This window comes from Lissotriton vulgaris, chromosome 5 (assembly GCF_964263255.1).
Source record: "Lissotriton vulgaris chromosome 5, aLisVul1.2, whole genome shotgun sequence".
NCBI lineage: Eukaryota > Metazoa > Chordata > Amphibia > Caudata > Salamandridae > Lissotriton > Lissotriton vulgaris.
Window position 1 is genome coordinate 923,234,100 of NC_141693.1, and position 22,302 is coordinate 923,256,401.

The 22,302-nt window shown below is 46.6% G+C and overlaps 1 protein-coding gene and 1 pseudogene across 1 annotated transcript in view; both read left to right on the plus strand.

The window, feature by feature from the left end:
* CFAP46 (cilia and flagella associated protein 46) overlaps positions 1–22,302 on the plus strand; it is a 1,558,477-nt gene that overhangs the window by 566,504 nt on the left and 969,671 nt on the right. The gene's annotated exons all lie outside the window — the stretch shown is intronic.
* On the plus strand, positions 19,261–20,316 carry LOC147711801 (zinc finger MYM-type protein 1-like; annotated as a pseudogene).

Sequence of the window (22,302 nt, forward strand, 5' to 3'; positions counted from 1 at the left end):
CCAGGCTGTGAGTGGTCGAGGGATCCATTTGTCTCGAGGAAGGCGGCCAGCTGTCTGTTGACGGTCTTCTCAATGACTTTGGCAGGAAAAGGAAGGAGCGAGATGGGTCGGTAGTTTTTAAGTTCGGTGGGGTCCGCTGATGGTTTCTTCAGTAGGGCGCTGAGTTTGGCGTGCTTCCAGCTCTCTGGGAAGGTGACGGTGTCGAAGGAGGCGTTGATGATGTCCCGCAGGTGGGGTGCGATGATGGAGTCGGCCTTGTTGAAGACGTGGTGAGGGCAGGGGTCGGATGGTGATCCGGAGTGGATGGAGTTCATCGTGCGGATAGTATCTTCGGTGTTGACCGGGGTCCAGGCGCGGATGGTGGTGGTGGGGGGCGTTGGTGCGGTCGTAGGGTGCGTCGGCTGTGTGCTGAAGCTGTTGTGTATGTCTGCGATCTTGTTGTGGAAGTACGAGGCGAGTGAGTTGCAGAGGTCTTGCGATGGGGTGATGTCGTTGTTTCCGGCATTGGGGTTGGAGAGCTCTTTGACGATGTTGAAGAGTTCTTTGCTGTTGTGTGCGTTGTTGTCCAGTCGTTCCTTGAATGCGGTTTTCTTGGTGGCGTGGATCAGTTGGTGGTGTTTTCGGGTGGCGAGCTTGAGGGTGGTCATGTTGCCTGGTGTCGGGTCTCTGCGCCAGGCTTTCTCGAGGGCTCGGCAGTTCTTCTTGGAGCTCTTGAGTTCGTCGGTGAACCAGGATGCTTTCTTGCTGCCGGGTCTGCTGGGAGGGGTCCTCAGTGGGGCGAGGTTGTCTGCGCAGTTGCTGATCCACCTCGTGAGGTTGTTGGCGGCGTGGTTGGGGTTCGCTGCGCTGGTGGGAGGGTTCCGGCTCAGGGATGCGACGAGCTGGTCGGCTGTGGTCTTGTTCCAGCTTCTGCGTGGAGCCTGTTTCTGGTGGTGGTGGATCGTGTTCCTTCTGAAGCTGAAGTGGACGCAGCTGTGGTCCGTCCAGTGGAGTCCGGTGGCGTGGCTGAAGGAGATGTCCTTGCTGGAGGAGAAGACGGGGTCAAGCGTGTGGCCGGCGTAGTGGGTGGGGGTGGTCACCAGCTGCTTGAGTCCGAGGTTGGCGAGGTTGTCCAGCAGGGTGGTGGTGTTGCGGTCGTTGTTGTTCTCCAGGTGGAAGTTGAGGTCCCCGATGAGGATGTAGTCAGCAGAGGGGAGGGCGTGCGGGCTGATGAAGTCGGCGATGTCTTCGCTGAATTGTGTGCGTGGTCCCGGGGGTCTGTAGATGAGGGTGCCTCTGAGGGTGAACTTGGGGTCGGTGTGGATCTGGAAGTGCAGGTGTTCGGCGGCTGTGAGGGTGTCGTCGGTGTTGGTCGAGATGCGGATGGTGCTCTTGTGGACGATGGAGATGCCTCCTCCCGTTTGGTTGACGCGGTCCCTCCGGGTGATCTTGTAACCGTCCGGGATGGCGATGGCGATGTCGGGGGCTGAGGAGGTTCCAGAGCTCCACGGCGTGTCTGTAGACGGAGCGGGTGTTGAGCAGGATGCACTTGAGGTGGTTGGTGCTGGGTGTCGGCTTGGCGGGTGTAGTGCAGGTCCGGATGCAGAAGAACTTGCAGGAATGGAGGTGAAGGGTCCGTGGGTGCGTCTCGGGGTGGCTCGGTAGCAGCCGGGGGTTCGGCCGGTGTTGAGTGCATTGAGGGTGGCGGCGTCGTAAGTCTGGCGGGTGGGCTGGCCTCTTCGGGGGCCAGGGGGTCTGGCGCTGGGCGCGGTCCAGGCGCGGACGGGCGCAGACGGGCTTGCCTTTGGCGCGCGTGCACTCTGCCATAAATGGAGAGTGGGGAGGGGAGGGGCGAGGGAGGAGCAGCTGGGAGGCGGGAGCGGGGTGGCGAGTGGGGGGGAGCGTGCGGGGATGCCGGAGGGAGCGGGGTGGGGCCGCGGGGGAGCAGCGGCAGGGAGCGGGGTGGGGCAGGCAGCAACGAGGGGAAGCTAAAGGGCACACACGATAACGGCGGCAAGAAGAACAGTAACGCAACGAAAAACAACAGGCAGCAAAAAATACAATTACAGAATCATGAAAATCACAAGCACAGAAACTAACTGAGCAGGGGCCAGCCAAGACAGGGGCAGTCTTGAGCTTGGCAGCGGCGGCAGCAGCGGGAGGAGAGCGGGCACACTCGGGGTGGCCACGCGGCAGGAGGAGCGACCGGGCCGACCAGGTCAGGTCAGGTCACAGCTCCTGGGCCCGTGAGCCACTCCTTAAGTACCCAAGTGGGAGGGAGGAGCAGCTGGGAGGCGGGAGCGTGGTGGCGAGTGGGGGGGAGCGTGCGGGGATGCCAGAGGGAGCGGGGGTGGGGCCACGGGGGAGCAGCGGCAGGGGAATCAGTCAAAGAAAAATAAAGTGATATTGTTCCATTGTCATTTTATTTTTCTCTGACTGACTGACGACTGAGGCGATGCTCCTCCAACATAACAGAGGAGCCGCTCCTGTGTGCTCAATTGGCTAAACAACTTTGGGGCACATTATCAAGAAACAGCGTTAAAATTATCTCTGCTTTAGCGACAGGACACTGCAGCTAAAGCAGCGATAATGGGCTTGATAATAGCCGTTGTGAATTCCCATAGAAGCCCATTTTCCGGTGTGAACATGGGCTTCTATTGGAATTCTCAAGGGCACATTATCAAGCCCATTGTCACCGCTTTAGAGTCAGTTTCCTGCCTCTTGATAATATGCCCTTTTATTTTTTAGGGTAAAGTATGGAAACTGAACATGGATTTAGCGACATCAGCCATATCAAAAAGCAGTGGTGTAGCCAGTGTGTCATGGACCCTTGAGCAAGAAAGGAAATTGGTCCCATGATAGCTGTTTGAACTGTGAAATACCGCACTAATGATGGTTCAGTGGTCCCCCCTTAGGCCTCTGGGTCCCGATGACATTGCACCTGCTACACCAATGGAACTACGCCCCTGATCAGAAGGGGAATATGAGGCTACCGAGACCCCTTGTAGACATACGTGGGACCTGTGAAAATGCTCACTACAGCCATGTCTTCCATCCCCCTGAGGCATCTCCGCCTCCACATAACTGGAAGGTATTGATAAAGCAGGTGAAATAACTAACGTATTGACTAAAAGTAAGTTCGTCAAGTGTCTGGTACTTCCCACAGGCTGCGCTATGGTTGTTGATTTTGAGAGGTATTAGAAGGTGTCCATAGCCTTTAACCGATGCAAGTTTGCACGGCGATCTCATACTTTGTCAGTGCCCTAGCTAGCAAATTGTTTCCTGCGACTGTTCCAGAAGTTTTGTGTTTTGATTGAAAAATGTTTTGTTTTTGTATTCGAAGCAGAAAGCTAGGGATTGTATAGCCCCTCTAAACAATCCCTAGACGCCCAGAGTGGGAAAGCTCGTGCTACAAGCATGCATGTTCAATGCAGTAGCTTGTATACATTTCTGAAAATGCACGGTTTTGTCGCTCTGGGTTCTGTAAGCAATTACTATGGTCAAACATGTTACACACCTGCCCTCTCGTGGCTATACTTGTAGTTGTATAAATTGCGCTTGTTCTAATCTGAAGCCATATTTAGTAGTGGTTGGCTGAAAGGTTTAACACTGGCCCGAAACCAATTACACTACACTTTACATGGACCAGATATTTCATGTCCCTAATAAATTAGTATTTGGTAAGTGCTTTAATGTGTCAGAGTGAGCGAGAGCTCTCTGAAGAATACGACCGAATGTGGTGATGCGCAGAAGGGCTGAGGGCACTTCATTCTCGAGGTTTTATTTTTTAGGCAGTGATCGAAGTGAAATAAAAATAGTAGGGAAACTGTGGGCAGAGAATCAGAGGGCGGGAATAACCCAAGGATTGGATCAGTGGGCGGAGTCGGAGGTGTGGCCATGTGCAAAATGTCCCAATTTGTTGTATTTCTTTGGCATTTTAATAACCAGTTCCAGCTTATTGTGTTATTTAATTCAACCAATAGATGCACATTATTATTAGAGGTTTAATATGAGTTAAGGACATTAAAATGCATTCACAAAGTGGGATATGTTTCCTATCACAGACTGTCCCAATACGCTGAAAAGTGTAATCACTAGCCATTTGTCTCCGGGCCATGGAGTTTCTGTCATCAGCACTTCATCTTCTTTTTCCACAAGAGCGGTTCAAACATGAATGGCAAAATATCCTATTTTGCAAATGTATTCTATATAATTATGTTTCTGTCATATTTTCCACATAATACATTTGTTGCATAATCGGACAATTTTAACTAATAAATTGTTTGTAGCTCACACAGATCAAAAGTTACTAAAAGGGTGACTTGTGTTGCTGCGAAGCGGACAGCCCTTTGCAAAGGTTGACTGATCACCTTTCTCACTGCTGCATTTGTATATTACACTATCAGCCCGTCCCGACGTTGTCCGGGTATGAATTGCTTCCGGCCAGTAGTATATTGTTTTGTAGGATTTCGTTTTGATAGCATTTCTTATCTGTGACAGGCCTGTGAAACGCTCCGATTCACAGTGCACTGCTGATGCACTTAAGAGTGCGCGTTCAGTAGTGTGTGAACTCGAGTTTCCCTACTTTATTTTTCCTTGCAATATTATATAGCGCGAACTCGACAACATGGCATGAGCACAATTTACATTACAGAAGAACACATTCATTTGTGGTAGGCACGGGGAGACAAAGCGATTTGCCTGGAATCACAGGATGTTGAGCTTATGCCGAGATTCGAATGTAGCTCCCCAGCTCTAAAGTTCGCAATTCTAGAACTTGTGGCGGGAGGTGTGTCTAAAAGTGTATGTCGGTGCTGGCCATCAATGAGAGAGACCTGTGCATTTTTCAAATCGGTGGTGAAAAAATATGAGTATGTTACTGAGATGTGGGCCGCCGTGCTACCAATGTACTTACCTGGGGAGGGTAAACACCCATTATTCCGCAACTTTCTTTCCGCATACCATCACGCTGCATACTTTCATTACGAAAGTACCATGACTCCCCAATGCCATTATAACGCATGGCATTTCATTTTATATGCTTTTACCACGCATACATTTACAATGAAATTCGTTGTAAATGCATGAATGGTAAAAGCATGTTTTTTTAAAATGTTTGGATAAGGTAAGTATGGGAATAGGGGTATATGTTTTGGGGTACTGATGTATATTTTTTGGGGTGTTTGGGTATTTTAAGGGTTCAGATATAGTTTTGGGTTATGGGGTACAGGGGTAGTTTTAGGGTTTAGGGATAGGTATGGATTTTGGGGTACAGGGGTATTTTTAGGGTTCAGGTCTAGGTTTGTGTTTTGGGGTATAGGGGTATTTTTAGGGTTCAGGGGTAGGTTTGGGTTTGGGGGTACAGGGGTATTTTAAGGGTTCAGGGCTAGGTTTGGGTTTTGGGGTACAGGGGTATTTTTAGGGTTCAGGGCTAGGTTTGGGTTTTGAGGTACAGGGGTATTTAAGGGTTCATGGCTAGGTTTGGGTTTTGGGGTACAGGGTTATTTTTATGGTTCAGGGCTAGGTTTGGGTCTTGGGGTACAGGGGTATTTTTAGGGTTCAGGGCTAGGTTTGGGGTTTGGGGTACAGGGGTATTTTTAGGGTTCAGGGGTAGGTTTTGGTTTTGGGGTACAGGGGTATTTTAGGGTTCAGGGGTAGGTTTGGGTTTTGGGGTACAAGGGTATTTTTAGGGTTCAGGGCTAGGTTTGGGTTTTGGGGTACAGGGGTATTTTTAGGGTTCATGGGCAGTTTTGGGCTTTGAGGTACAGGGATATTTATAGGGTTCGGGGCTAGGTTTGGATTTTGGGGTACAGGGGTATTTTTAGGGTTTAGGGATAAGTTTGGGTTTTGGGGTACAGGGTATATTTATAGGGTTAAGATGGGTTAGTGTTTAAGGGTGTTGGGGTATTTTAAGGAGTAAGGGTGGGTTATGATTATGGGGTGCAGGGGTATTTAAAGGGAGCAGGGTGGACACCCGGAGCTGGAATGTACAGAACCTGGAAAGAAAAAACAATAAATTATTGGGCACACCGCTCGCTTTTTTTTCCCCGTAATCCCGCGCCCTGCACACGCCCTCGCCCCCAGCACACGCCCACAGCACACAATATGAGACATGGCATGAAGGGCGGAACGTACCACACGCCCCCAGGGTTTGTCACTCTCTCAGCACACGCCCACAGCACAACGCAGACACGCCCACAATGGACTACTTTGCTGGCACGGGTCTTTTACCGTTTAAATGTATATGGTGGGCGTCTGCATAGCCTATGTCCTTCTGCTGCAAATGCCCTTTCCAATTCTGTATTGGGTGTTGTGATTGGTGCTGTGGTTCCTGAGATTACCCGCCTCAAAGGTTTGGGCTCTCTCTTTATTATATTAGTATAGACTGGTAATAATAAGGCAAAATCTTTCCAGTGACTGTTAGCATGTATAAAATTGTCTAAATAAGTAAGTAGCACAAAATATACTGCATTACGCTGCAGCCTTTTTTTTGCTGCATAATTTAGTCAACACTGCAGCATAATTGTGTCCTCCTTTGCTGCATAATTGCAGTGCCCCCCAAGCATACAGCACATGTTAAAAGTGCTTGTGCATGAAGCAGAGGGACTGTGAATTTTGCAAACTTAGGGGGTGAATACAATGGCGGATGGACTTCAGTCCATCCGGCATCGTGTCGGGGAGTGGGACCGCACGCCTACAAGGTGGCGGTCACACATTAGGTATTACGATGCCACAGCCAGTCGCATCTACCATCTTTGACCTTGCGGCTGGTGCTTCTTGCTGCAGCACCCACCGCAGTGTTAAAGATGCACAGTTTATATTTCCCTGCACTAGGTGGCCGGCACCACCTGGTGCAGGAAATGGTATCACCCCAGGGCACACCCACCTCCCCCAACACAATGGGAGCCTGCAATGGGCCCCCAAATGCAATCCCCGCCAGCCTGTAAATTGCGGTGGTTGCGCCATACACAGGCTGGCGTGGATGCAGCATGCTAATCTGGTGGATGGTGCCTGCTACGCACCGCCATCATTTTAGAGATGCTTTGTGGGTCCACCAGGTAATTGTAACGATTGCCTGTGGTGGACCCGTGGCGAACAGACTTTCAGTTTGCTAGCACACCGCCCGCTATCGTAATCTGGCAAGCGGAAAAGTGGTTTGCAAAGGCGGTTCACCGCCATTGTAATGGCCCCCTTAGTTTGGTGTACGTGTAAATCTTGCATTGCCAATCCCTGCTGAGTTGCAGCTGCTACTGCTGAAACAAGGCCAATGGAAGTACCAATAGGTGAGGCGACTGGCCTCAAGGACAGTGCCGGCTTTAGCGCTGGTGGCGTCCTGCTCAACAATGTTTGTTGGTGCCCCCAATGACCACCTGTGCCGCGGATTCCCTCACTACCACATGTTAACAGAGCCCCTCAAGTCTCCATAACCACTTTCTCTCTCAGATGCATTTAATTTGATTTACAGCCCCACTCATACCAGTGTAGGGTGTCAGAGCACTTAACATCACACACATTACACAAAGACAATCAATTATAGGTGTGTAAATCGCTGCATAGGAAATGTCACATAAGACCAAGGACCACAAAGTGTAGGAGTCACATGACAACCATACTAGTAAGCAGTATTTTCGAAAGAAAGCTATTACAGCAAACCCTTGTCAATTTAAATGAATCCAAAACAGATATATTGGACAGTTGTTCATCACAGTCTAAGATAATCAATCCATATAATCATAAGGCGAGTATAACTGATCCAATCCTGTGCAGGGCTTAAAAGGTAATCCACGAACACCTTCTGTAGAAAAATTATTTTTATTGATATCAAAGAAATTCCCAGCAATATGAACGAGCGGCCAAACACACGGTGGCTGTGGAGTCAACTTCATATATTAGGCCCCGGACGTATCATGGTCGGGCTTCTTTGTTTGTTTTTGCTATTCCATTATTATGTGCCTTATTACCGGACCTTACCGATTGTTGATTTAATGAAGGACGCTAATGCGGTTGACAACAATATTTTCTTTGTACTTGCGGCAAGATTTAAGGGAATATTTTGCAGCAGGCCAAGTACAACCGTGTGTTTATTCACTACTGTTGCTGATATACCTCTTTATGTACTAGCGACTATTTTTCAGTGAAAGCCAGACCCATTAGATGAACACTTTGAGTTGACACCAGGTCATCGATCACATTAGTTGTCCGTTGTGCATGGATCTTCTGCCTACAACATTGTTATTGTGCCTTGAGAAAGTCTGAGTTCGGATGTGTACAGACGAAACACGTGTTAGCTCAGTGGTTATTTGATAATAATAATAAAAAAATAATCCCAAGTGACCACTCTCTAGTGGTGTGTTAGCACACCACGTGACCACCCTAGTGGTGTGTTTGCTCACAGCGCCGTCAATCTGTAGGAGTGCTTGAAAGCACTACCAATGACGACCCTTGAATAATATCACACAAATCATATCACTTTGTCCCACCCTGCACTCCCCCCACCAACTCTCCCTCACCTCGCCACACATCACAACCTTCCTTACGAGTCATTAGAAGACTTTGTGGTGGTGCTCTCTCTCAGAGGCTGTGCAATGCATGTGCATTGTGCCTACGCCCCGCACAGGCCAGCAAGCCAAGCCCAGGCCCAGGTAGAATCTGAAAGCAACCAATAGCCAGTGGTCGTAAATGATGGCCTTGGCTGACTGGCATCATTATTTGTTCTGCCTGCCCCCTCGCTTTCGTCCCTCTCTTCCTTCGGTAATTTCCCTCACTGTGGGCAACAACACATGTCGGATAAACAGTGTTTAGTGAAGGTAAGAAACTGTACCCATTAACAGTTGTCCCTGACACAAAGAGTTGGATTGGTAAACAGGGCAACAGGTGAAGGGCCAGTGCCTGAGGCCCAGTTGTAGGTTGCTTTTTTATCCAGTGGTGTGCCCATTTTAAAAGGTTTCGTGGCAAGCTGACCTGTATTGTCTGGTGTCGCCAGTGGCTATGTGGGCCATAAGCACGCTCTCGCATAAACATGAAGTGTGACATAAAGTGCTCTGACACCCTACTCTACTGGTATGAGTTGTGTTATAAAACAATGAAATGCATGTGAGAGAGAGTCTTACAAAGATTGTTGCACTGGGCCGCCACCAACACTAAAGCCGGCCAAGCCTCAAACATTACCCACGTTACACGCACATTTGCAAGTCGATCTTGCATATACTATCCAGGAGAGCAAAGGAAATAACACCACTTCTCATTAAACGTATTTTAAACGTATGTTAACTTGCTGCGCTTCCCTTGAATGCACGCATGCATTTAGAGGCGGTGCTAGTGAGGGATGCAGTAGTGAAAAGCCACAAAAACACTTTTGACATACATTAACTCCTGTTTTGGCTTAAATCTCTCACTGCACCCATTTTCACCCCATATTGTTTAATTAGAATTGGTTTAGCTAAAACATATATATTTTTGATGTTCAAAACATTTAATATTAAAAACACCCAAATAATCTGTATTTTAAAGTCCGTGCAAGATATGGCTCCCAACGGCTTGTTTCAGGAGAAACAATTGCCCTTCCACCTGGTTTGGAAGAAGCATTTGATTAAAAAAAAGAAGCTGTGAAAAGCCATTTTACCCCATTCCTCACTATATGAGACTGGCAGCATTGCTCATCTGACCCCTCCCCTGCCCCGCCAGCGCATGATAGATGTGGGTTGGGATCCTGAGCAGCCTCGCTTGAACCCAGGTGTGGTAGGCCATTTTACAATTTCACCTCCTTGCTGGATCTATCTTTATGTTGCCCTTGTCCCTGCCCTGTCAGGCTCTCTGCACATGTCCTGCATCTGTGCTGTCCCTGGAAACCCACAGACCTTGTGAGTACTGGAGGAGGAGGCAAAGATGCAGAGCTAGGAGATACCTTAACATGTGAGGAGGCAGAGAAAGGGTAGAGGAGACCCTGAAGAAGAAGGGCTAGACCAGGTAAGGTGTAGGATAGGAGGGAGGAAAAGACAAAGATAGGGCTATGAAAAGAGTAAGAAGCACAAAAAGACGCGAAGGTTAGAATGAAAGTGCTGGATGGAAAAAGTAAAATTTTACTAGAGGAGCGGTCAAGAGACAGGAGTCCCATAAGTGAGTGGAGAATAAATAAAGAAAATAAAGTCAGTGATAAAGGGAACACAAAGAATGAGAAGTAGTGAGCTCATGGGTGGTGAAAAGGTGAGAAGTAGAGAATTTTGTGTGTGCACATTCATAAAAGAGTGAGAAATAAGAAAAAGTGGAGCAAGGCCATATACCTCACTAGCTGTGCTTGCTAGTGGTGTGCGACCATTTTGCTTCAATTGTTGATGATGCAAGCTCTGCTGCTGGGTCTAGACTTGATACTCTTACCTGTTCATCTGTAGTGTGTATTTGTAGAGGATGGTTAATTGCTTTCATATAGCACTTCACTTTGCATTTTTGTAAGCACTGTCTGTAGAAGTGTCACTGATATCCAGTAGTAAAGTACTCAATATTCCAACCGCAGAAGGATGCTCTACGTTTTGCATTTATTAGAACACTTCACCTGCAGAGAAAGTGAATTTATGCGTGGAGCCTTCATGCAGGGGCGGTGGGTGACATTTCAAAGTGGTGGGGCGCAAAGTGATTTGCATACAGCACCGTAGCGAGCGAGCGCAGTGAGCGAGCCCGAACCCCAAAGGGGGGTTTGGGGGGGTTACCCCCCCATGAAAATTTTGAAAAAAATAAGAAAAATCGTGCATTTTCAAGCAAATGTGAGAAAGCAGGAAGGTTAATAAAGCAATTGTGAAAGTGCAGTTAATACATTAATAGATGGCATACCATAGGTAGCTGCTTATTCAGTATAACCACAGAATGACCATGCAAGGTTCTACAGCATATTCTAAAGCAGAACAAAACAAAACGCCCACTCTGCGACGTTTCCCACTTTCACTGAGCTATGATGGACTCTCTGCCCTCCTGCACTCTATGGCACCCATGCCCTGTGCACCGTCTACCACTGTGTCACACTCCCCCATGCGCATACCACTCGGTTTGTACTTGTAACCCCATCTTCGAGCCTTCATCCGCTTTTTTTGTTGTTGCAGTTTTTATATAGCGCAAACTCGACCAGAAGGTATTGCAGCGCTTTACATGAACACCAATCACAATACACATCATTTTCGATAAAGACGGGGAGATTAAGTAATTTGCCCAGAATCACAGGTTGTTGAGCCGAAGCCGAGACCCAAACCTGATTCCCCAGTTCCAAGGTCGGTAGGACTTCCTGTCCCGTCACTCCCTCTGTGCCCTCGCTCATTCTATATCCGCCAGGTGCAGTATCACACAATCTATGACCTTAAGTTAACCCCTTCTGTCCCAGCACCTTGTCTGCCCCCACTAATGCTGTGCCCGTCTCCCCCATGCTTTAATGACCCCGGTCCGCACGCTAGGAACTTTGAAAAATCGGAGTGTCCTACAAAAAAACAAGTGTGGCAAATGTGCCATGCCCGTTCAGCAGGAGAATATTTTGAGTGTGGTATGAAGCTGGTAGTGCATTTTGGAGCGCTTGAGAGGTAGCGCACTGTTATTTACAGAAAGTACATTTTCTGTTGAAATGGCAACTGCCCTCATTAAGGCAGTGGATGACATCCGATTAATCAGAGACCAAGGTGGAACTGCATTATTGGTGCTCTTAGATTTATCAGCTGCCTTCGACACGGTTGACCATAAGATCTTAGTCAACCGTGTCGAAAAGATGGGCGTGCAAGGCCCAGCAAAAGACTTAATAGCGTCTTTTCTAGCAGAGAGATCCCAGGCAGTCATACTGGGCCAATATGAATCTGCTGAACTATCGCTGCCATGTGGGGTACCTCAAGGTTCATCCCTTAGTCCGACACTATTTAATATCTATGTGTCGGACCTCGCTAACACCATCAAAGCGCACGGGATGAACCTTACCTCATATGCGGATGATACTCAGCTGATATTGGCTGTCAGAAATGATGGGGAAACAGTGGCAGAAAATTTCAAGACAGGTATGCTGGCCATTGGAAAATGGATGTCAGCAAACTGCTTGAAATTAAATTCCGACAAAACTGAGGTGGTCACCTTTGGCCACCTCAGCCCTAGTTGGTCCCCCACTTGGTGGCCATCATCTTTCGGAGCTGTACCTGAACCAGTTACGAAAGTGAGAAACTTGGGTGTCATCTTCGATGATAACCTAAATTTCATGGCTCACGCCAATCAGACGGCCTCCAATGCCTTCTACAAGCTACGATTGGTAAGGAAGATTCTTCCTTTTCTTCCTACCAATGTGGGAAAGACATTGGTTAGTGCAATGGTCCTATCAGCGTTGGATTACTGCAATGGCTTGTTTGCAAATGCCCAAGTTAAGACAATTAAGAAACTGCAAACAATCCAAAATGCAGCAGCCAGACTTCTCCTCAACATTCCCAAATTCAAACCAATATCCGAATCCTTGAGGAGTCTCCACTGGCTACCTGTTAGGAACCGAATCAAATTTAAGACGTTATGTATCGTCTACAAGGCACTACACCATCAAGCGCCTCAATTCCTGTGCGACCATCTTGTCCCGTACACTCCCACCCGAATGTTACGATCTGCAGGACAGAATGACCTGGTAGTGCCACGGACTAGATTGGTCAATTGGGGAGACAGACGTTTTTTAGCTGCCGCCCCAAGATTATGGAATACGCTCCCACAAACCATAAGATCAAGCCCAAATCTATTGTCCTTCAGGAAGAAATTGAAAACCTGGCTATTCAACCTCTGAAAAACTGCAAAGATCATATAGGAGGGTAAAACAGTACAGCGCCGAGACGCCTGCGGGCAATTGTTCGCGCTTAATAAATGCCAAAAATAAATAAATAAAATAAATAAACTACATTTTCAAAGGTACAACTATTGGGAGATGGAGAGAACAAAGCAAGCACTTCAGGTCCATGCGTGGGTGGGCTGCACGGAGATGGAGAGAACAAACCAAGCACTTCAGGTCCATGTGTGGGTGGGCTGCGGGGAGATGGAGAGAACAAACCAAGCACTTCAGGTCCCTGCGTGGGTGGCATGGTGGTCATCTCTCTCTATCTCTCTCTCTGTGTGGTTGCTGTCACTTTACTCTGGCTGCACACACCTGTCCTCACCTGCTCTCCAGATGTTTCCCTTTGCTGAGGTGCAGAGTGTCTTCTGAGCAGCAGGGATGTGCCTGTGTGCAGTGCTGTAACCTAGAATACTTCACTGGTTAACAGCGCAGTGGTGTTGGAGGGGACCCCAGGTGTCTGGCCTTTGGACAGCTGAGTCCTGCTTCCAGTGCCAGCTGTCCGATGACAGAGCCCTGCCTCACCCACACTCCGGAGCAGGAGCGGGCAGGGGCACGGCCGGTGGGTCCCTTCAGTGGGCAGTGAGGTGGCAGGATGGTTGCGTGGTTTGGAGTTCTTTGCCGTTTACCCCCAGTCTTGACATGCAGCACAAGTAGTACAGGGCTCTGGTAAATCCCAGCCGTACTTCAGAAAAGCTGCAATTGCAGCTTTTCAGAGGTGCTCGCATGCATAAGCATTTAAAGGTATACATTTACAAGGCGTACCTTTCACTATGCAGCTCTAACTGCTTAGAAATACACATTTATACTTTAAAATACTTTTCTTTTTGACAAGGAGAAACCTCCTGTCCTATGCTCCTATTACATTTTGAGGATGTCCCCTTCTCAATTTCCACCGTGGATAGGGATTCATTCCCACCATTGGAAGGTGTTCATCTCCAGCAGTGCCTGTCATCTATTCCTTACATTCCCATTCCAAAGCAAAGCTATGCAACTCTTCTCTGTCAGAGTGTAAACGTAAACCCCGAAAGCGCCATTAGACCCGGCTTAGAAGTGAAAGTGCCTCTTCGTTAACTGTGTGCCTAAGATGGCAGTGGAGTGTGTGGATACAAGAATGTTTCAGTGATTGAATGAATGATTGAATAGGTGTGAGAGTGCATAATGGAAGGCTAGATGAATGGGCAAGTGCTTCAGAGCCTAAAAAGGAGGGCAGTGTGTAGCTGGCAACGGCAATGCGAGAGGCAACAGCAATGTGAGGGGCAAGGCAATAGTGGCAAAAAAGAGTGAGGTATTAAAGCTAGAACTGCGAGGGTGTCAGTGTAGGAAGGGGCAATGGAAGGGGCAGGAGCAGCGAAGGGATGGGTGATCCAGTGCATGGATGGACAACGTAGCCCATGGATGCACAGATAACTGTGCGAGTAAATGCATGGATGGGCTGATGGATAAATAGGTAAGTGAATGAACTGGTGAAGACGCAATGCTATTAGGTTGGAGCAAGGATGTTTTGGGTTCAAGGGTAGTGTGTATGGGTAAATCCAGTGTGACGATGTTAGGGCAAAGGTAGTGATGAGATGCTGGTGAGAGAGTGCAGCGAGTGGAGCAGTGCATGCTGGGGCTGCAGCTGAGGGCAGACGCAGTGCAGTGAGCACGACATTGCGTAGTTGAAATCATCCTGCAGACAAAGTGTAGGCTCGCTATCTGGCTGTTAAAAAGCATTGTTAGCTGTAATCCGTCAGTCTGTGCTCCCTTTCCATTCGCACTCCACTCCTTACCCCTCTTTTCCTCGCCCCTCTTTCATAGACATGAGTCGAAAACACTAATTCACAAAAAGAGTGACTGTCAGAAAACCAGTGTGAGTTGGGGTGGAGAGGGCTTACTGATTTGTGAGTAGAGGAGACCGGCTTTCGGTTTCCAATAACACACATTTACCACTTTACATACTTAAATCCCTTTTCATTATCTTTCAATTTTGCAAGCACTTAGATATGTGGAAATCCCAAGCATCAAATGGCAAATATAAAGTTGATATTTACATTTAGTAGGGGCAGAAACAATATAAATCTAAACCGTGGTGAGTTCACTTGGGTTAGTACAACTTACCTGTTTATACCACGCGTCTGGAGCACACGAAAGAGACGCCGACCGCGACAGAGGCAGAGCTCTTCCTTGACAGGATGTCCCACCCCCACCACGCGCGGCATCCAATGATGGATGCTGCGCGGTGGACCAGCCAATCCTGGCACTGCATGTAGCGCCAGGATTGGCTAGGGGGGCACATTTGCTGCTCGCCCTGTCGCCCTTTGGAAACCCGGGCTGTGGCAGCAAACAAGCACCCCTGGGTCCCGCCAACTTTCCCAAGCATGCACACTGTAAGTTCCCCAGCGGGACTGTCACTGCGTACTACGGTCTGCTGCAACCTGAGTGTGGACTGTCACTCAAGCTGCAGCAGGCCACCCCCCTGCGCAATTCCCACCGGCGGCTGTATTTTATTTAGAAGATAGTGATACTAGGATAGCGGCCGCGATGCGGGTCCATGGTGGCTGGTGGGGCTACGCCCCTACTCCTCAATGGACGCACCGCGGCTGCCTTCATGGGGCTGTTGGCATGGCTTCTACATTCACTGCTGCATATGTTCTACAGTTCAGCAGTGAACCAAGCTAAACATCCCCTTCCCCAAACTTTGTAGCTCATTAGGTTGTTTATAAAAGACTAGCAGCCCATCCCGACGTTGTCCGGGTATGAATTGCTGCCGGCCAGTAGTATATTGTTTTGTGGATTTCGTTTTGATAGCATTTCTTATCTGTGACAGGCCTGTGAAACGCTCCGATTCACAGTGCACTGCTGATGCACTTAAGAGTGCGCGTTCAGTAGTGTGTGAACTCGAGTTTCCCTACTTTATTATTCCTTGCAATATTATATTGCGTGAACTCGACAACATGGCATGAGCACAATTTACATTACAGAAGAACACATTCATTTGTGGTAGGCACGGCGAGACAAAGCGATTTGCCTGTTTTCACAGGATGTTGAGCTGATGCCGAGATTCCAATGTAGCTCCCCAGCTCTAAAGTTCGCAATTCTAGAACTTGTGGCGGGAGGTGTGTCTAAAAGTGTATGTCGGTGCTGGCCATCAATGAGAGAGACCTGTGCATTTTTCAAATTGGTGGTGAAAAAATATGAGTATGTTGCTGGAGATGTGGGCCGCCGTGCCACCAATGTACTTACCGGGGGAGGGTAAACACCCATTATTCCGCAACTTTCTTTCCGCATACCATCACTCCGCATACTTTCATTACGAAGGTACCATGACTCCGCAATGCCATTATAACACATGGCATTACATTTTATATGCTTTTACCACGCATACATTTACAACGAAATTCGTTGTAAATGCATGAATGGTAAAAACCATGTTTTTTTTTAAATGTTTGGATAAGGTAAGTATGGGTATAGGGGTATATGTTTTGGGGTACGGAGGTATATGTTGTGGGGTGTTTGGGTATTTTAAGGGTTCAGATATAGTTTTGGGTTATAGGGTACAGGGGTAGTTTTAGGGTTTAGGGATAGGTATGGGTTTTGGGGTACAGGGGTATTTTTAGGGTTCAGGGCTAGGTTTGGGTTTTGGGGTATAGGGGTATTTTTAGGGTTCAGGGGTAGGTTTGGGTTTTGGGGTACAGGGGTATTTTAAGGGTTCAGGGCTAGGTTTGGGATTTGGGGTACAGGGGTATTTTTAGGGTTCAGGGCTAGGTTTGGGTTTTGAGGTACAGGGGTATTTTAGGGTTCAGGGGTAGGTTTGGGTTTTGGGGTACAGGGTTATTTTTATGGTTCAGGTCTAGGTTTGGGTTTGTGGTACAGGGGTATTTTTAGGGTTCAGGGCTAGGTTTGGATTTTGGGGTACAAGGGTATTTTTAGGGTTCAGGGGTAGGTTTTGGTTTTGGGGTGCAGGGGTATTTTAGGGTTCAGGGGTAGGTTTGGGTTTTGGGGTACAGGGGTATTTTTAGGGTTCAGGGCTAGGTTTGGGTTTTGGGGTACAAGGGTATTTTTAGGGTTCAGGGGTAGGTTTGGGTTTTGAGATACAGGGGTATTTATAGGGTTCGGGGCTAGGTTTGGGTTTTGGGGTATTTTTAGGATTTAGGGATAGGTTTGGGGTACAGGGGTATTTTTAGCATTTAGGGATAAGTTTGGGTTTTGGGGTACAGGGTATATTTATAGGGTTAAGATGGGTTAGTGTTTAAGGGTGTTGGGGTATTTTAAGGAGTAAGGGTGGGTTATGATTATGGGGTGCAGGGGTATTTAAAGGGAGCAGGGTGGACACCCGAAGCTGGAATGTACAGAACCTGGGAAGAAAAAAATAATGAAATATTGGGCACAATGCTCGCTTTTTTTTCCCCGTAATCCCGCGCCCTGCACACGCCCACGCCCCCAGCACACGCCCACAGCACACAATATGAGACATGGCATGAAGGGCGGAACGTACTACACGCCCCCAGCGTTTGTCATGCCCCCAGCACACGCCCACAGCACAACGCAGACACGCCCACAAGGGACTACTTTGCTGGCACGGTTCTTTTACCTTTTAAATGTATATGGTGGGCGTCTGCATAGCCTATGTCCTTCTGCTGCAAATGTCCTTTCCAACGCTGTATTGGGTGTTGTGATTGGTGCTGTGGTTCCTGAGATTACCCACCTCAAAGGTTTGGGCTCTCTCTTTATTATATTAGTATAGATATAGATATAATACATTCAATGAGTACTGTCACTTCTAAGACGGTAGCACTGGCTGCTACTTTAAAGGGACTTTTAATTGGACTGCAAGGACTTCTAAACACATTGGTAATAGTTTATTGGGGCAATATCAGAATTTCTAATAAGGCTCATAATAATGGTGGGTGATGCTTGTTGTTCTCTTCCAATCCCCAGCAGTAAGGACATTCAAGCTTCCTGCCTCACTATGACGGGCCACCTTCCTCACTCTCTCGCCTGCCAGAGCAGGAAAACAGCCGGAGACGATTTAAGAAATGAGCTATATGGACATTTGCAAAGGCCCCTACTTTCCAAGATCCCTTCTATTACATGTATCTCTCACTATCTTTCTTTCTCACCGCTGACTCTTCAAAACGTATCTCTCTCCCTCTATCTAGCTATCACTGACTGTCTCTCTCTTTATCTTTTATGGGCAAACGCAGTGCATGTCTAGGGTGCAAGTAATAGTTTCTTTAGGGTGAATCTCAGTGGCTTTGTTAGTTTCAAATGATATGTTTTACGTGACATGGTCCGATGTTTCCTCACTGTCCTGTATCCGATGTTTCCTCTTTGTTATGGGCAGTGTACCATCCCAACCCTTTTTTCTCTATGTTCGACATATTAGCACTGGAATTGCTGAATTCAGTTGCAAACAAAGGGACACAGAAAAATGTCTTACCCTCCTACAAAGACCAAGGATCCAAACCAAAGATCAAAATTAGATTTTTGTTCAATAATAAAAGGAGTACCAAAGACTTCTAAATGGTTCTAATGAAGGCAAGAGAACAAAGGAGTTGTTTGAGGCTGCTCTGTCTAGCAGTGAAGGCATATACTCACATTCCTGACATCACTGAAACATCATCTGCTGCCATTGCAGCTGCTTCTCCCTGTGCAATGATAGTTCTGCCATTGTTTACATTCCTGATATTTCTTCACATACTGACAGTGCTGAGTGTTCATTTAACACTGTGGTTGAAGAGCCATAATCTTATGTTGGCAGCTTAGACAACAGTACTTCCCTGGCTGGCCTTGCTAACTGTTCATCATCCTATGATGACAATACAGCCATCACTTTTTGAGGAGTGATATAATTGAGGCATCTCGAATCAAAGAAACTAGTCGCCCATCATCATCAAACTCTCATGCGTCAAGTGAATTCTAGGCAGACGACATGTCACTGAATCATTATAGGGACCCAGTGCAACTAAAACATCAAACGTTCACTTTAACTGCATGCCGTAGGTTTATTGGAGATTACAAAACCCATCCTTGAGTAGAGTATTCAGGACTTAAAGTAGCTATTTATTGTTTTGCATGCAGGTATTTTAGTGCTGGTTCTGTGGGAGGAGAAGGATGTAAACCTGGCAATGTTGCAATCATTGATATTGACTTCAGTAAGAGGGTAAAGCTTACTCGTTCTTCGTCCACATGTTCACAGTTAGAACAGCATAAATCATCAGTTATTGCTTGGAACAACTTCAAAAGATTACAGCAGCCTATAAATCATCAGCAGTCAGTTTCTTTCATGATATTAAGTGGTGTGGAGCAGGAAATTGAGGAGAATGGACATGTGGAGCAGCTGCTCAAGGTAGTATGTTTCTATGATCATCAAGGGCTTGCATTCCATGCCACAAATGAATTTGAGCATTCTCACATTAGGGGACATTTTATTGAATTGTTAGACATGATTTCTGATGAAGACAAGGTTAAAAGAAAAGATGGACAACAGATATGGGCACTCTACCTCTTCTGATTACCAAAATAACGTATCTGTGGTGGCAACACTCGTCTATGAGTGTATTGTAAAAAAAGTGACAAGATATTTTGCACTGCTAATTGATGAAACCAAAGATGTCTCGCATAAAGAGAAGCTAAATTTTATTATCTGCTTTTTTGATGGTGATGGAAATGTTCAGCAGAATGCACTAGGGTGTTACCATATGGAAAGGTTAGATGCCTCCAGCCTTGCTGCAGCCATTGTTAAAGCAGTACAAAAAGCTGTGAAGAAATGTGTTGCACAGTGCTATGACAGATCATCCGTTATGAGTGGCTGTTTTAAAGGTGTTCAAGCATAAATAAGAGAGATCGCATCAAAAGCAATTTATATACACTGCAATGCCCATCGCCTAAACCTTGCGTTAGTGCAAACAGTACCTACCATACAACCAGAAAACATTTTCTTTCAGCATTGCAATCATTTTATGTTTTTCTGTCGCAAAGTTCACCATGGCATGAGAAGGAGCGTTATCTGTATGTAATGGAGCTAGAAAGACATTCAGGTATGAGGTGGTTTTACTGGAATTCCTGTGTTAGAAAAGTGTATATAGGATTTGAGTCTATTATCGTTATTCTTCACGTAATATAATCACAACAATGTGACAAGGAGGCTAGTTCAAAAGCCAAAGGACTTCTTAAGAATATTGAAAACTTTGGTTTCTTGCTTACGTTGCAGTGTATGGAACTCATTCTTGAAAGATTCACAGTCTATCCGAAGTGCAACAGAGTAAAGACCTTGACTTGCCAAGAGCATGTGATCCAAATAAGTCAATAAGAAGTGATTTAGTGAAACTTCGTCAAGACAGTCAGTGGGCCAAATTGTTAAGGACTTAGCAGAGCAGTGTGGAATTGAGATTTAAGAAAAATCCAATCCATGGGCTCCACCTTTGAGACCCCATAAATTGAGTGTCAAACTGGCAGATTATTTTCTCATTACCACTGTGTTGAAAAGATCCAACCATTTTTATGTCTCAGAAAAGTCAAACTCCACTGTCTGAGCACTGAAAGCAGGAATTTATTTCTCTACTTTAGATATATTTGTAAATGACTTTGATGCTCGGTTCATAGACAACGTGGGCCTCATGTCTACTGACGGAATGTTCAATCCAAAAGCTGTGTATTTGTTGGACTTTTCCTTTGCACTAGTTATTGCTGACACATATCCAAAGGCTGCAGTAGACCAAAGTCTTTTACAAACTGAACTGGAAACTGCAAAATCGAATCTTTCATACAAGAATGTACTAGGTATTCACTATGTCAGGCAGTGTCACATGTATCTACCAGGAACGTTTCCACAAGTTTTGGATTGTTTACATCTAGTTCTTACATTACCTATTACTATCGCTACAAATGAGAGATTCTCCTCCTGTATGTAAAGGGTGAAAAAGTATTTGTGCAAAAACTGTGGAGACAAGAGACTCAGTAATTTAATGATAATGGCGTGTGAATCTAATGAGATCAAGCAGCTAAATTTGAATGAAGTCATTGACAGATTTGCTGACATGTGCCACCAGAGGTATCATCTCAAAAAAGGAGCTGGTCCTTTCCCTGATTAAGATAAGCAGCATCAGAGTAGCAGCCTCACACTTTGCCAGGCAAACAACAGTTACTCCTCAATCAGTATCCCCTGGAGGCCTGTGCCACCTGAATAAATCTGCCAGTGAACACAGAAACCAATTGCCTTTGCGGGATCTCGAAGACAGCAACTACTAAGCAGCCATGCAGTATCATCTTTCTCCCAATGGCCAGGCAAACAACAGTTAATCCTCCGTCAGTATCTATGCTACTTGAAGCCTATGCCACCTGAAGATATCTGCCAGTGATCGCAGAAGTAAGTAACCTATGCAGAGGCAAGAAGAGAGCAGCCGCCACTCTCCTAAGCACTATTGGCGAAGCACCAACTTACTATCCATTTTGTTTCTTTCTGTCACAGTGGATATGCAGCCTCATCGCATCAGCGTGTCATGTGTAGAAATATGGAACCAGTATTACAAAGCACTATTAGCTACCTTGATTTCCTGTAGCCAAGCACTTGCTGGCCACCTACTTGTTCTCTCTTCAAGACTGGCAATTATCAATACAGGAGCTATTCTTTGTACCAGCAAGTATCCTATTCAGACATCTGTGGCACTGGCAGCCTATTCTAGATTTCATATTTACTGAAAATCAACTTACCCTCAAGTCAGTTCTACATAGGAGGGTGCCCTAATCATCACTAGAACCAGCTGCAGCTCATACCAGCAGATACAATTCTAGATGGTGACATGTGGAGAATTGGCCTCTCTCTATCTGACCAGTGAGCACCGTCTTCTTTCCAAGAAAGCTGAGCAGCTGCATTTCTTCTTATCAGTGATGCAGTATCAACATGACAGCCAGTTTTTTCGTCCATGTGAGTAAAATCTGCCCAAAGTTTTCTAACACTCTATAAATTGCTAATGCAGATATAATGATCAACACAAGTGTACTGTACCAGTGATGTGCATGTTTTCTGTAGAAGAAATTAATGATAGTAGACCCTGAAAGATTTAATGGCTCAGAAGGTTTAAAAGTATGTATACCCTGCTCTCCACAGAGACGTGCAAGATTTTGAACAACCCGCAAGATATTGGTGATGCATTCGTGAAACACTACACCCACCTCTACACTTTTGCGACCATGACCACGGCGGAAGACACGTGGGGCTTCCTGGTAGACCCCCCACTCCCCATGCTCCCCCAAAAATTGGCATCCCTGGAGAGTGATCACACCATTTAGGAAATGATCTCGGCTATTCACAGTATTCAGTAGAGAATGGCAATGGGGCCAAACGGCCTTTCCATAGAACTTTATGAAGTAACTGCCTCCCATGTGGCACCCAACCTACTCAACATGCACTTAGAGAGCAGGCGGGCAGGTGAACTGCCAAGGGACCAAGCTTCAATCATAGTTATCCACAAATCTGGCAGAGAACTGCTCTTCATACAGACCCATTTTGCTGCTTTATG